Source organism: Chiloscyllium plagiosum, unplaced genomic scaffold (assembly GCF_037043375.1).
Source record: "Chiloscyllium plagiosum isolate Xiang-an unplaced genomic scaffold, Cpla_swu_hap1 HiC_scaffold_6, whole genome shotgun sequence".
Classification (NCBI taxonomy): domain Eukaryota; kingdom Metazoa; phylum Chordata; class Chondrichthyes; order Orectolobiformes; family Hemiscylliidae; genus Chiloscyllium; species Chiloscyllium plagiosum.
In genome coordinates, this window is record NW_028270144.1 from 66,572,185 (window position 1) to 66,589,268 (window position 17,084).

General features: G+C 40.0%; 1 pseudogene; it reads right to left on the reverse strand.

Moving 5' to 3' along the window:
* Window positions 1–1,253: 1,253 nt before the first annotated feature.
* The window catches only part of LOC148149775 (uncharacterized), a 40,880-nt pseudogene continuing 25,049 nt past the window's right edge, over window positions 1,254–17,084 (reverse strand).

A 17,084-nucleotide genomic window follows, 5' to 3' on the forward strand; every position in this document is an offset into this window, starting at 1 on the left:
ATTTAAATTGGGAGGGGAAGAAGTCAAAAGGGACCTAAGGGGTGATATTTTCATGCAGAGGGTTGTGCATGTATAAGCTGCCTGAGGAAGCGGTGAAGGCTGGTGCAATTACTATATTTAAAAGGCACTTAGATAGGTAAATGAATACGAAGGGTTTAGAGGGATATGGGCTAAATGCCGGCTAGTGGGACTAGATTTATATAGGATAGCTGGTTGGCATAGACGAGTTGGACCGAAGTGTCCATTTCTGTGCTGACTATCTCTATAATTCTATAATTCTATGACTCTATAACTGCCTGACCCTCATCTACATACTTCATTACCTTGTCAAAACATTCCACTAGAATTGTTAGGCCTGGTTTCCTTCTGACAGCCTTGGTGACCATCTTTTTGCCTCTTTAAATGGAGATTCAATTTCTCCTTCATGATCTTCTTCAATAATTTCCCTACCACTGATGTGAGACTCACTGGTCTCTGGTTCCCTGGTCTATCCCTACCACCCTCTTGTAAAGTGGAACCACATTCGCCAATTCTCCAGACATACACTGCCCATTCTGGGTATTTTCACAGTTAATTTCCATTCCCAGGCCACATTAAGATTCCACTGAGTAGGCAAGACAACACAGTGAGCTGCCAGCTCCTTGTTGAGCCATCAGAACTGAGCTTCAATATGTTCCCAAACATACTTCTAAATTAGGATATCAACTTCCAGCATTATGCCCATAACCTCAGCCTTTGCGTTGTTATCCCAATAATTGTACTGATATGTCTCTCTGTTGAAGCTTAGGTGGTTCTGACTGTTGATGACACCTCTTCCACAGTAATCCATCGCTTCTAATGCACAATTATCTCCCACTTTTTAATGCTGAATTTCCTCCCTTCACCATAAATGTCCCCTCTGCATCCCAGCATGCAGCTTCCAATCCCCAGAATTGACTTCCCCAACTTCCTTACCACAGTAGTGGCTCCTGATAATTCCTTTGACTTTCATTGAACTGACCCCCAGGAATGACCATGGGTCAACCTCTTGACTGGCTTGGAGGTACAGCTGCAAATGATGACCAACCAAATGCATGACTTATCTCATCACATCCCGTACTGACAACTACCCAAACAACTTACACTGGACCTGTGCGACTGACTGTGACCCAATCTCTGGACTGTAATGATACAGGCGCCTGGCCTGACTACTGACCCAATGGCTGACCCACTGAGTTCAAACCTCTGAACTTTTATCAAATGACATCCTTGAATTATTGTGCTGAGACCACCCCCTCGACTGAATGCTGTTTCACTTGGCCTGACTGATGATTATTCCCCTTCAACTTGGAGATATGGCCATTTGGATGACATGTTTGGTGTATTTTCTGCATTATCCATTGGCACATGGTGCAGTAGTGAAATGGAGCTACAATGGTGTTATACAGGAACATGTTCATCCCTTTGTCTGATCGCTGCTGAAAACCATGACAAGCTGCTGGATTTATGTCTGCAATAAAACAAAAAGACAAGAGAGGAGTACTATGAGTTTTTGTATCCTGGCCGCGGACATGAAAATGGCAAGGTAAGGCAGCAACACTCTTATAATAAAGTGACTCAGTACTAAAATATCAAGCAAGGAGCTCTGAGATGTTCAGAACTTCTTGAGGAACTGGTGGATGTGCGTAAAACTACATTTAAGAGAAAGTGAGGACTGCAGATGCTGGAGATCAGAGTCAAAGAATATATCCCTGATGAAGGGCTTATGTCTGAAACATCAATTCTCGTGCTCCTCGGATGCTGCTTGACTGGCTGTGCTTTTCCAGCACCACATTCTTCGACAGTAAAATTACAATGTTTAAAAGACATTTGGATGAGTACATAAAGAGGAATAGTTTAGTGGGATATGGGCCAGGAGCAGGCACGTGGGGTTAGTTTAGTTTGCGATTATGTTTGGCATGGACTGGTTGGGCCAAGTGACCTGTTTCCATGCTGAATGACTCTATGACTCTGTGATACAACCAATAATAACAGCGTTGACTCCCAACTGCCTTCTGAAATGGACTAGCAAGCCATTCAGTTCAAAGGAAATTAAGGATAGCAACAAATTCCAGCAATGAGCTTCCCTTTATATAACACCCAAAGTGGGTATGTTTGCTGATAATTGTATGATTATGTGTATCACAGATACCAAAGGGACCTGTGCCATTTGCTGCAAGATCCATACAGCATTCAAGCTTGTAAAAACCAAGTTACATCCATGCTACACAAGTCCAAGCAATGGTTATCTCCAAAAATAGAAAATCTAACCATCGTCCCTTGAAATTCAACAGAAAGGCTACTTCTGATTCCTCCACAGTCTATATTCAAGGCAGTCCCATTGAGGAAAATGATGCAGGAAGGAAGTTCCTGATGACAGGGAGTCCAGAACCATGTGTCACTGTCTAAAGATCTGGAGTAAACTATTTCGGACTGAGATGAGTAGAAATTGCTTCACACAGAAAGTTGTAAGCTTCTGGAATTCACTTCACTGAAAGCAGTTGAAACCAATAAAATGTATGATTTTAAGGAGTTAGATATGGTGCCTGGTGCTAAAACAATGTTGAGCAGAAAGGCCTGTCCCTGTGCTGCACTGAATCAAAGGATATGGGGAAAAGCAGAAACAGGCTATTGAGTTAGATGATTAGCAAAGATCTTAATGAATGGTGGAGCAGGCTGAAAGGGCCGAATGGCCTACTTCTCTTCCAATTTTCTATGAGAAACTGGAGTGGATCTGCCACAGAAATCATGTAGCTACAAGAGCTGATCAGACACTGGGAATTCTGTGGGATCTCATCTGCTGTTCCCCAAAAGCTTGTGTCCCACCTTTAAAGTGCAAGTTGGGCCTGTAATGGGTTACTCTCTGGCAGTTTAGAGAAATGATTTGGAGGAACTGGTGTTGGACTGGGGTGGACAAAGTTAAAAATCACAGGTGAACCCCCGATGAAGAAGCAGCGCTTCCAAAGCTAGTGGCTTCAAAGAAACCTGTTGGACTATAACCTGGTATTGTGTGATCTTTAGGTTTAGAGAAATATAGTTCCAATCAGATATGGGAAGCTTAGCAACTTCCAAAATAAAGCAGCCCACTTATCAACACCCCATTCATCGCCTCACGTACTCACTATCAGAGCACATTAGCAGCCATGCACCATCTACATGACGTATTGAAGAAACTCATCAAGGCTTCTTTGAAAGCCCTTCCATACATGTTACATCTACCACCAAGAAAGATAAGGAAGGCCTGCACATGAGAAGTCCACTTGCAAGCATGCCTCACCACATACCAACTGAAAGTTACTGTGTCCAATTAAGAACTGAAACTCCTAGTGGAAATTTTAAACATAAAAAGAATCACTTTATTGTTTGCCACATTGAACCCTAAAGTTATGCTCCAACTTATTTCCAGCCTGTTTTGGACTGCAAATTTAAATATGCCTCCAATCCTGTTAACAAGCTCTTTAAGGATTTTAGCTGGTAGTTAATTGGAGGCACTCAAGCTCACGACTATCTCGATCCTTGCTATGAAAATTTCAGTGTGATCGAGAGCTGCAGTACACTCACGTATCATAAATCCTAACTTCTGTTTATGATAACAGGATACAGTAATTTCCCCACTGCTGACACTAAACTGATGGATCTTTATTTTCCTAATTTCTCCCTCCTTCTCTTTATTAAGTAATGGAATGCTATTTACAATTGTCCAATCAATAAGTACAATCCCTGAATCTAGACAGATTTAGAAATGTATGACGCTCCTTCTTTATTGCTTTCAAGACACTGAAACACGAGCCACAAGTCCTGGAGATTTGTTGTTGTTAAGTTTCATTATCACCTCACTTACCATCTTCAAAAAAAGGTCATGCAAAATTTAAGTATTTTACTCTACGACAGATATTTAGTTCTCCTCCTTTACTCTGAAAATGTATACAAAATATTTATTTAACAAATTTGCAGTTTTTGTATTGTCTATTCGATTCACATCTGCATCTGTCTTTAATTGACTCTTTATTACTGTCCGCTTCACATATTTATCAAAATATTTAACTGAAAACCCTTGCTCACTTTTCTTTTGAGTTTTTTTGTATTCCTTATTAATAATAGGATTTTTCTTAAGGCTCTCAGTACATTAGATTTTCACGGTTCATGCATTCTGATTGTCTCATCGATCAAGTTGATCCTGTCTCCTACTGTCTTTGTTGACTATTGTCATTGAACAAGATAATGGAGCATTTTTCTTTTAGGGGCATTTGATGTGACTGTTCTATCTAAAATATTGATAGAGTAAACTTTCATGGTGTACTGTAAAACCTTCTTACTTAACCTTACGTGTATGTATTGTTCTGATCTCTGAATTTATTTCTTCACCAATGATTCCATGTTTTGATATAACTAACACATTTATTGGGATGGACTATTATCAAACAGCATTCGGACTGCTGCAGACAATTCACAAACTCTAGACTTCACTGAGTTCAAGTTTCTGTGAGGCTGGCAATACTTAAAGCTCACCTCAACCCTCTCACAATTGGCCTTGGAAGGTGCATTCCAGCTCCATTAGGTGTTGGAGAGCAAGAAGAATAAATATGGTGCAACAAGGCAGTGAGAGACTGAGCCAGAGAGTAGTAATTGTTGAGATAACAGGGTGTGGACCCAGATTAGGTGCTCATAAGAATCAGAATATGTGGGCAGCATGGTGGCTCAGTGGTTAGTGCTGCTGCCTCACAATACTAGGGACTTACCCTTTGGCGACTGTCTGTGTGGAGTTTGCACATTCTCCCTGTGTCTGTATGGATTTCCCCCCACAGACCAAAGATGCGCAGGTAAGGTGGATTAGCCATGGAAAATGCAAAGGGTTACAGAGATTGGCTAGGGAGTGGGTTTGGATGGACTGCTCTTCAGAGGATCAGTGTGGATCTGATTGCCTGAAGAGGCTGCTTTCACACTGTAGGGATTCTAAGTTCTTGACTGAAAGCAAATGTATGAAAAACAATATGCAAATATCGTGGCAGAAGTTGGATAGAAAATTAAGTTGGAGGATGCAATTAGTAAAGTTCTACCCAGGTTCTCAGATGCAGTAAATCTGATACTGGAATGAAAACAAACTGCTGTGGAAGCTAGATATTGGAATTAAAAAAGAAAGTGTGAGGACACTCAGCAGGTCTGACAGCAGCTGTAGTGTGAGAATGACTGTTCTTCAGAAAAAAGTGATGAGATAGATTGTATTATGAGGATAGGTTGGACAAGCAGGTTTCTACCAGAGTTAAGAAGAGTATGCGGTTTGGGAGGCTGTAGGAGGGACACAGTCTTGAAGTGCTTCAGATCCTGAATCGTCTTGGCAAGGTGGATGTTTCCTCTTGTAGGTTAGTCCAAAACTAAGGGCCACTGTTTTAAAATCTTGATCACCCTTTTAGGGAAAGGATGAAGAGTTTTTTTTTATCTTGAGTAGCTTTGGAATTCTAAGCCTCAGAAAATAGTGAAGCGAGGATCATCATTTTTTTCATTGATAGCACTGACACTGACTTCTAAACATTTCATTTACAATTAGGATTAGCTTTTCATTGGTCTGTTTAGAGTGCTTGTGTATTGTAATATTAGTAGGTTCTGTTGTTAACCTGTGGCAAGTGACCATGTAGAAGTTTACAAAATCACAAGGGGCATAGATGGGGTCTTTTCTCCGGTGTGAGAGGGGGGGGGGGGGGGGGGGGGGGGGTTCCAAAACTAGAGGGCATAGGTTTAGGGTGAGAGGGGAAAGAGTTAAAAGGGACCCAAGGGCAACCTTTTTCACACAGAGGGTGGTGAGTGTATGGAATGAGCTGTCAGAAGAAGTGGTGGAGGCTGGTACGATTGTGACATTTAAGAAGCATCTGGATGGGTAAATGAATAGGAAGGGTTTAGACAGATATGGGCCAAATGCTGGCAAATGGGAATACATTTATCTAAGATATCTGGTCAGCATTGATGAGTTGGAATGAAAGGTCTGCTTCCATGCTGTATATTTCTATAACTTTATGACTGCCTCCACTTTGGATTGTGTAAGATGTTTCCTGGTGTTCCTTCCGAGATGATTTGAAACATTTTCTCCAAAGTTAGGTCTTCTTTGAACTACAATAGATCTAATGAAGATAAACCAAAATTTCCTGAAACCATTCTGTGTCTTATATATTTTGATTGTGAGATTCCACATTCACAGGCTTCAATTAATCTGCAGAGACCATTGATGACATTACCTTTGGATTCTTCTGAAATTCTTCTGTTAAATCTTGCCCATTCAGGAATTCCAAATGTTCTTCAATTAAAGTAACTGTCACAAGCTTTTATAATATCATGAAAAGTGTCATCATCTTTTATTGTTCTGACAATGGGTCACTGGACTAGTTAACTTCTGCTTTTCTCTCTCTACAGATGCTGCCAAAGGTACTGAGTTTCTCCAGCACTTTAGTCACTCATAGGATGTTGGCATTATTGGCTGGCCAATATTTATTCCCCATGCCTAATGGCCCCCGAGAAGGTTGTGGTAAGCTGCCCTCTTGAACCACTGCAGTCCATGTGCTGTGGGTAGACCCACAACACAATTGGGGAGGGAATTTCAGAATTTTGACCCAGTGATAGTGAAGAAATGGTGATATATTTCCAATTCAGGATGGTGAGTGGGTTGGAGGGGAACTTGCAGGGGGTGGTGTTCCTCTGTATCTCCTGCCCTTGTCCTTCTAGATGGAAGTAGTTTTGGGGAAAGAAGGTGCTGTCTAAGGATCTTTGATGAATTTCTGTAATACATCTTGCAGATCGTACAAACCGCTGCTGTTAAACAACAGTGGTGGGGGAGTGGATGTTAGTGGATGTGAAGTAAATCAGATGTGCTGTTTTGTCCTGGATAGTGTCAAGCTTCTTGAGTGTTGTTGGAGATGCACTCACACAAGTAAGTGAGGAGTAACTCGTTGCACTCCTGACTTCTGCCTTGTACATGGTGGATAGACATTGGGTCGTCAGGAGATAACTTACTCACTGTAGTATTCCTAGCATCTGACTTAGTCTTGTAGCCATTGTACACATGTATATATGGAGACTTCAGTTGAGTTTCTAGTCAATGATAATCTCCACAATGATGATAGTAGAGGATTTAGTGCCGGTAACACCATTGAATGTTAAGGGGTGGTGGTTAAGTTATCTTTTATTGGAGATGGTCACTGCCTCACATTTATGTATCATAAATGTTATTTACCACTTGCCATCCCAAGCCTGGATATTGTCCAGATCTTGTTGCATGTCAACATAGACACATGTGTTTCCTTCAGAAGATTGGACTGGACACCAATTGATTTTAAAGCCAGCGGCTGTGTGAGGCTATCAGACGGGTAGAGCTCCGTATCACTCAAACATTAACTCTTTCAGAAGCTTTGCCTCATTAAGCAGCACATTCTCAAGAATTGGTCATACTCTCGTTCTAGAATGTAAGGTGCAAGAACAACAAGAGACTGATGCTGCTGAAGCGCAAAATAAATCACTTAGCAGCAGCAGGTTTGATACATGGACAATCCATTCTTTAGAATATTTTTGCACAGCAGATCAATTATCTCTGCTCATGGAGCGTGCCCTGGGATCTTGGTGACTGCTGTCAAATATCATGACCTGAAAAAGCAAGTAACAAGCTGGAGTTAGTAGGAACCCACGCTGACTTTCATGTCAGGAACTGTGGATGTCTAGTTTCTATCCAATTGGTGAGAGAAGGAAGTTGCATGTCAATGAGGTGAGATTTGATAATAATAACATACTAATGCTAATTCAAACAAGTTCAAACAGGTCTCTTGCCACGAACTAACAAGATTTTTGTCCCACCATGCAACATGTGGCTGAATAATCAAATTCCTTGTTCTTGACACTAAGAATGTAACTTCTGATGATCTCATCACATGTTCCCAACTGATTTACTGATAGCCACATTGTTCAGGGAGTGGAAAGATTCAGCCCAGTGACTCAAATCCAATATATTACACAATTACTTGAGGGTGGTTCAAGTGAAACAAGGTGATTGTATGTGAACTTGTGCTTATATGTTGTGTGGTCCCAGTGTTTGAAAATGACCCTTAGGCAGATTGGCTGTCTTTCAGCTCTGCTGTCATGGATGACCATAGGCCATTTGTCCAATGCATAGGTGAGGCTTTGAGAACCCTGGCGTCAGGCATGACCGCAACTTGAAGCTGACCATGGAGGATGCTTCCTCAGTCCTCTAATGGGGCTGTTATTGCTTTTGTTAGCTGCTCCTATACTTCTCTGCCATGTTCATCAACTGGTGTGAGAAGTGAGGCAGACGGGTTCAAGAGCTCTATGTCAACCATGACAGCAAGGAATTCTTGCTTCATGAGTAAAGAGAACATATGGGAAGCATTGGTCTAGAAAGTGACTGTGAGTCAAAAAAGGATAAACTGGAGAAAGCTTTTGCGTTTCTGCAGAAATTGAGGTGAGGTGCAGAAATTGTGATTAATGGATTTATAATTGAAATTTTTCGAGGGGCGAAACCAAGAATATGGAGTAAGAAACAGGTGAAAGTGGCAAGTGACACTTTGTACTGCCAGTTGCAAACCTCTCTATTCCCATGGAAATTATTGTCTATTTCCCTACTATCTAAGAAAATGGCAGATTTTATTAATGGCTATGGTTAGTAAACAGGCTCTTGATGTTCACCTTAATGAAATAGAACTACAAGGTAAGGGAGTTATAGAAATGGTAAGTCACCAGGGACTCATTAGTAGAAATGGTGTAGCTACTTATTAATATCATAGAAATCCTCGCCCTTAACCTTACCCCTATTAGGTCAAGAATGTGCAATAAATTGATTTTTGACTTTCAGATTGAGGCTAAATGAACTTCAAAACCCATGGGAGTACTATCTTGTCTGTAGATTGAAATGATAGAATTTAGATATTATATCCGTACAAGAGAAACCCACCAGGTATACATTTGACAGGGGTGAATAGCAGGAATTTTTAAGTAAAACTGCAAGCATTAGACACAAGTTAACAAACATCAATAAACAGGCCCAAACTGAAATTATACTGTGGAAATTAGTAGATGAATGCTTACTTATTTGTTTGCAATTTACCTCCCCATTAGGTTAGTAGATATGCCAATCTATTTATTTTAATGGGTTCAGCACTTACACTAAAAAGCTGTGACAGGAAGTCAGCAACTCACCTGACCTTTACTCCAGTGATCCTGCTTAAATTTGACAAATTTTGTTCTCCAGGGATTTGTAATGAAACCTCAATTTTTCACTGTATTTATTCATGACTTGGATGAATGAGTTGAACAACATAACGCTAAGTTAGAAATCACAGTAAGTAATACTTGTGGGAGCAGGAAGCTGCAAAGAGAATGTGTGTGTGTGCGTGAATACATACACAATGGTGTAATTGGTTTTGAATAGACTTCCCAAGACAAGGAGGCAGGAAGATAATTTACTGATTCAAAGGGCCATTTTACCAGGCTGCTGGCAGTTTGTTAATTGTGGATGAACCCTCTGGAGGATGGGATGCCATCAGAATGTAGGTAGGACCCCAGCAACAAACCTGAGTTAGGTGTTGGGAAGGCATTGCAGAGGAGGTAGTTTTACTTGGAAAAGAAGGAAGCTACTGCAGTTCCACTCATAAACCTTTTCCTCCATCAAGATAATTTTTAAGATTTTAAACCATTTCTGTTGCAGTCTGCAGTATCCCTGCCTTTTTCAGTCACCATTCCTGATGGTGCTGCTGAGGTTCTTGAGCCTCAGGCCAATTGGATTGGTTAGTAGCTCTCTGAGTTAGGACTTTCTCATGGAGAGCTTCTCTTCTGTCAATTCAGAATCCATGAGGCATTCAACAGCTGCAGGTCTGTGAACACAGGCAGACCTGCATTTCCCAATGACGTTTTTGGTAGTAGGACAGGAAACTCACTATCTGAGAAAAAACAGTCCATTCAGGAAGAATTCAAAACTTTGGTAAATGGAACTCCTGGTCAGCAAGTTTTTGGCATTTGTCCATTGAAAGTACTGATGTTTTGTGGTGTAGTAGTAATGCCCTATCTTTCAAGTACTACCTGCTTCTGAGTTGTGTCATAACAACTCTCAACAAGTTGATTAGGAAATGTCTACAAATACAGTCCTAGATGGCTTTCAAGTTTTACTTTCTATAAACCTTCAAACCTCACCAGATTATGTCCAAAATTGCACCAGATTCTATTTTTCCATGAGTCCTGCGCCCACTTTTCTGCCTTCTCATACTCTTGTAAAGTACCTTGGGACATTTTGTTATGTTAATGGCGTCAAATAAATGCAAGTTATTGTTGTTGTAGTACAGCAAAGATATTTAGGAGTCCAAGTAACTTAATCATTTAAAACCAGTTGGAAAGGCCAAAAATTGTTGATTTCTAGAGGGTAAGAATACAATGTTTTACTTGAGTTGTCTCAAGACTAGGGCATTGCACCTCAGAAAAGATAACATTTTTTTAAGGGAGTGTAAAACCGATTCATGAGAATGATACGCAATTTTAGAAAGTTACATTAAGAGGACAGGTTACATAAATGTGACATTGAGGAGAGATGTGATCAAGGTGATTAAAATGTTAAAAGGATTCATTAAGGTGAATATAAATAAATAGTTTCCTCTGCTGTTGGGTTAGGAAATGATTCTGAATAGATTAACATTCAAGTTACCTTGGTTTCCCTTATTCTATTAATGTCACACATTGAAGAGATTGCCCCCTCCACTCAATCCACTCTGTTCACATTAAATCCAGAATTAGTGGAGTTTCCTGAAGCCACTCTCGGTGAAATGCTGCCTTACTGTCAAAAGCAGTCACTCTCAGCTCACCTCTGATGATAACTCTTTTATGGATGTTTGCATCAAGACAGTATTGAAATCAGGATTGCCCTAGTGGAACCAGGTTATTGCTTTGTAAGTGCTGCTTGAGAAGTGCTGTTTCACCATTCTCCTAATGATCAAGTGTAGCTGATTAACCTGAACAGGGATTAGACTTCCTTTCAATTTACATCCAATTCCACCATAGCTTGATCTTTGAACATGTGTCCCCTTCTTTTCTTGAGTTAATGGTATGGTTAGGCTCACACCTAACCTTTCCTTCTTTTGCAACCAAGCGTGGGACTGGTTTTGCTATTTTCTGTGAAGCAGGGATGAAAGGATTTGAAAAATAATGTATTTTACATGAATTTTGTGCAAGAAACAACTAGTAAATTCTCTGGGGGAATTAGGGATAGACAATAAGTGATGCTCCCATCAAAGAATACTTTTAGAAAGCATTGAGGCTATTAGATGATAAATAGTTGAGAATAGAATTTGTTTATCTCACTTATTGATCTACGAATGCTGGATCATGTAGCTGTCATGTTATGCCCATTCTTTACTATATTGCTGCTCTCCCTATCATCTGCACCCTTGAAAGCTAATGTTTTTCTACATTAACTCTCAGGAAGCTAGTGAATGGAACTTAACAAATTTCTATCCTTAGCTTCAACCTTTGCCTTTAGCTGTGCTGTTAAATGGACAGAGACTATTTGTTAGGTAAAAACAATGACTGCAGATGCTGGAAACCAGATTCTGGATCAGTGGTGCTGGAAGAGCACAGCAATTCAGGCAGCATCTGAGGACAGGCAAAATCGACGTTTCGGCCCGAAACGTCGATTTTGCCTGTCCTCGGATGCTGCCTGAATTGCTGTGCTCTTCCAGCACCACTGATCCAGAGACTATTTGTTGTCCATTATATAGTCAATTCAGTTTTCCTTTCAATTTGATAAGTTCTTGAATCCACATCAAATTTGATTGCAAGCAGTCTTTACTGAATTTGAACAAACCCTGATAGAATACACTTCTTAAGCAATAGTCACATAGACATGAGAAATTGCCAAAGTTTCACCTTAAATTAAAAGTTGAAACCTTTGCCAACTTTTATTAAATCTCTATTTGTGAATAGTGAAGTAACGCTTTAAGATCTTCACTGAGTGCACATTAGCACATCCATTCCTTTTAAACTTGATGATTCATGATATGGCTTTTTTTTTTCAGTCTTCCTGGTCATTATAATGTGTGTTTGTGGTGGAGACAAGCTCTGTATCTGGAATACCATTGACCTTTTGTTTGAGCAATTTTTGTCACAAAATCCTTTCCTTGCTGTTATTTTTTTTTCATTGCTAAAGGTTAGCCATATCCTGAAGTATTCGGGGAATGAGGAACTGACAATCTTATTGGCTTGGATCTTTTGATGGCAACAGCAGTGAATGTTCAGATGATCAGCCATGTCACATATTGGATCAAATTGAGAGGTCCTACACATGCACACACAATGTCTTCATTCAACACATTTACATTTCTGATGTGTAGAATTAAAAGGTAAAGAAATTTCCATAGGACTGCTTTATCATTAGAGACTGGTGACCAGTGACAGGTTGAACCTAAAGGTCACCAAACCTCAGGTGAAGGAAAAATTGAGAGAGAAAGTCTTTCATGATAACCTCAACCAGTGCAGGAACTAAACCAATGCTGTTGGCATTATTCTGCATTGCAAACTAGCAATCCAGCCATCCAAGTGAGTTGCTGCTGAGCACGTATAAAATTTCTGCCTTATTGATTGGGAGCCATGGGTTACAGCAACAGCTCAGGGGAAACAAAACTACTTATCTTCAGGTTCTGTTTAATGTAGAGCAAAAACAGCTCCTTCTCCTCCAGAGGTCCAATGGTTTCTCCCAAAACATTCACCCCTCCCCACCACCCACCCATCCCCCACCCCCGCTACCCCCCAAGCTGTGCAGCTACCTGGAAGCCAATCACAAAGTTGTTGGCAGGCAGAAAGTCTTTCTTATCAATACTTGGTCACTTTTCAAAACTAATAGGCTACTTGTTGATAACCAAAGCCACATTTCTACATATTCCTTTGAAATAAATGCACAGAGGCTATATCATGTCACCAAGGCACCCTTTATTTACACAAGCACAGTACATGGACTCTGACCAGCTAGTTCAATGCCAGTCCTAGAGTGAGATTCCTCTTTCTATCTGTCAGCCAGGGTTCCCTAATTGGCGCAGGTTAAAAGCCCCAATCAGACATCTCATTCAACAAATTGTCTTTAATGCAATTGAAGAATTAAGACCATTATTTGTAGAACACAAACTTTCCTTCTCTGTATTGGCTATCATGCAATTCTGGCCCTGTTCGTTTAAATGGCGTGACTGTTGTGCGATTTTCTTACTATGCAAGATTGTACGAGAACGGAACTGTTGCATTAGATCAGAACCGACTGTACTCAATGAGATCCACCTGGCTAACCTTGTTCCAATCATCACAATCTTGGATTCAGCTGATCTGCAAACTAAATTTCCACAATAGTTCTAAAGAAGGACCACAGAACTCAAAATCTTAATCCCATTTTCTTTCCATGGATGCTGTCAGACCAGCTGTGTTTTCCAGCAAATTCTCTTTTGTTTGTCTCAAGCTTTCACTAAAGTTTGAATGAGCAGCTGTGTAAACAGTACTTCCAATGAATATCAGGTTACTTTCTTCTAAACAGATACAGTGATCTTTCAACAATCCTTGGGGTTTTTTGAAACAGTTTTTCTTCCATTTCAGTCAACTCAAACATACGGAAAAATAAAATTATACACTCCATTGAGAAGACACTAAAATACATCACATGATTGCTATAGATTAATGACTACCATAGTTCAAATAGTAGCAGACACTAGTTGTCAATGAATATGTAGATATCCTACCTTCAGAATGGAATTACACAGAATTTGTATAAGAAGACGTTGACTCTATCACAATTTATATAAAACTTGAAAGCATTGTCAGCGATGGTGAGGATAGGAGAAAATGTTTAAATGGCATAGACAAGGTGATGAAATAGATAGCTAGATGGTAGTAAAGTTCAGTGTAGGAAATATAATTGATTGTAGTAGGAAATACATTGAAAGAAAATATAAAATATAAGTGATGATTGTAAAGAAAGTGCATCAACAGAGGGATGAGACTGTATATATGCATAACTCATGGAAGGTGGCAGGAAAGGTTGAGATAACAGTTAATAAAGTATCCAGATTCTGGGCTTCACTAATAGAGGGAAGGGGTAGAAGAATAAAGAAATTATATTGAACCTATATAAGACGCCATTTTGACATTAGCTCGAGAATTGTTCTGTATACCACATCTTAGGAATCATGTGAAGGCATTAGAGACAATGCAGTAAAGATTTTCAAGACTTATTTGAGGGATGAGGGACTTCAGTTATGGAGATAGGTTAGAGAAGTTAAACCATGTTCTTGGAGAACAGGACACTGAGAGAATCTTTGATAGAAATATTCAAAGTTATTGGTGGTCTAGACAGGGTAGAAAGGGAATATACTGTGCCCGTTCGTGAAAGGATCAAGAATGAAGGAACACCAATTTGAAGAAACCAATAGAAGAAATTGCATGCGTGAAAATCTGTTTTTTGCAGCAAGTCATGTAAATGTGGGATGCACTGCCTGAGAGTGTGGTGTAGCCATGTTCCATTGAAGCATTCAAAAACATTCAATGGTCACTTGATAAAAAATAGGATTTTAAGTACATAAAAACAGAAGTAAGCCATTTGACCTTACTTTGCTATCAGGGCTGAGATGGTTGTTGTATTAATTTAACTTTCCTGTCTGTAGTCCACATTCCTTGATTCCATTGTAAATCAAAATTTTCTAACTCAGCCTTGAATAAATGTAAAAACCCATACCTTCAATATCCTCTGGAGAATATAATTGGATATAATAAGAGAAGAAATGCTCTTCATGTCTGCCTTAAACGTAAGACCTTTTATTTGTCAAAAATTTCAGTGCCACTCCCTACACAATAAAACATCCTCCTGGTATCCAACCTATTCAGGCTCCTTTATTGACAAATATTTTAAGAGCAACCAGAAAAAGAGAGAGAGAGAGAGAGAGAAAGAGAGAGGTCCGATCCTGACTAGCAAAGTAAAATCCCTGCCTAAACTCAATCAGTAAGCAGAGAATGGTCTTGGCCTAGGTTAAAAACAAAACAGATTTCCACTACAGGGGTTCAATTGACCTGTCACTGTTGCGCAGCTAAAGAAACTTGCTCCTGCAGTAAGCCGAAGTAAATCCATTGCCAGAAACTTACAAACTCCATTTCTTCAGTGAAACAAAAGGAAATCATTGATCCACAATGTTTCAGGACTGCATTTTGAGTGAATCAAGGGTGACAGTGGCATATTAGACTTTGAAGACCCAAATACATGTCGCCCCTTCTGCAATTACCTTTTCTTTTGAGTACAATTGTGTTTCTGTGTATCTATGTGAGTGGCTGCTGTTAAGACTGTGTTTGTGAGTTGAGTAACACTTATCTTGTTTAAATATTTATGAGACAACCTGTTTTTGTCTATTCTTGGGAGCTTCAGCACTCAAGAGTTAATCACTTTCTGTCTGTAAAACATACTACTAGCAGCTGGAGACACCACTGCACAGATACAAGACTGAGAGGTGCGTAGATGGCATGTTTAGAGAGAGGTCATCACAGCTCAGCTTAAAGGGACTGGCGAAAAGGAAGACAATGAAATGACCATCAGACATTCCAAGAAAGTCATTGGGATAGTCCAGGAATCGCCCGCGGTCCCACTCACAAATTAGTTTTACATTTTGGAAGTTGATGAAGGTACTCAAGGTACTATGAACATCTGATGAGTAAAGAATGGAAGGAAAAAGAAAGCAGGAGGAGTAGCGTTAGGGAATTCATTAGAGACTCAAGATTGTATAGTACCTCCCCTGTTCCAGGGTCAAAGATATTGTAGAGCAGCAACAGGATAATCTTCTGGCAGATGGGGAACAGCTAGAGGTTGTGGTCTGTCTTGGTATCAATGATTTGGGTCGAAACAAGGATGTGGTCCTGAAATCAAAATGTAGGGATCAAGGTAGGAGGTTACCAAGCAGGACGAGAAACATAGCAATCTTAGTGCCATATGCAAGTGAGTACTAAATTAGATGGATAAGGCATTTGAATATGTAGCTGGAATAATAGTGCAGGAGGGAGGGCTTTAAATTCCTGGGAGTTGGGATTGGCTCCATGAAGGTGGCATCTGTACAAGCCAGATGTGTTACATCTGAACAGAGATGAGACTTGGGTTTCTTGTAGGGGGTTTTGCTGCTGCCTTTGGGAGAGCATTAAACGAACTTGGAAGAGATGTGACAACTGGGAGAGAACATTTGAAGAAAATGTCAGAGTTTGCAAAATACTTGGAGGTACAAGTGGTACTAACATAAGAACAGCAAGTTAATAGGCAAAGTCAGAATAAGGAAGAAGGAAATGTTTAAACTAAAGTTAATATATCTAAATGCACAGAGTATATTGGGGAGTTACAGAGGTAGATTGCCATGTGGGAACATGGTGTTGTAGTGGAGACCCGACTCAAGAAAGCGCAAGACTATGTGCTAAATATTTCTGGGTGTAAGATGTTCAGGAAAGATAAAAAAGAAAGGAAAGGAGGAAGGTTAGCAATGTTGGTTAAGGAGCCTTGCAGTGTCATAGTCATAGAGTCATACAGCTTGGAAACAGATCCTTCAGACCAACCAGTCCATGTCGACGCTGTTCCCAAACTAAACTAATCCCACTTGCTTGAGCTTGGCCCACATCGTTCCAAATATTTCCTATCTAAAAGTCTTTTAAACATTGTAACTGTACCTGCCTCCGTCACTTTCTCGGGCAGTTCATTCCACATACGAACTACTGTCTATGTATAATAGTTGCCTCTCATGACCTTTTTAAATCTTTCTCTTCTTACAATAAAAATATGTCCCTAGGGAAAAATATGACCCCTAGTTTTAAACTCCCCCGCCCTTGTCATTCACTTATCTATGCCCCTCTTGATTTTATAAACCTCAATAAGATCATCCCTCAACCTCCTACGCTTCAGTGAAACATGTCCAGTCTTTCCAGGCCATTTTTATATTTCACTTCATTTTCAGCAACATTCTGGTAAATCTTTTCTGAACCCTCTCTAGTTTAATAGTATCCTTCCTATAACAGGGTAACTAGAACTATACACA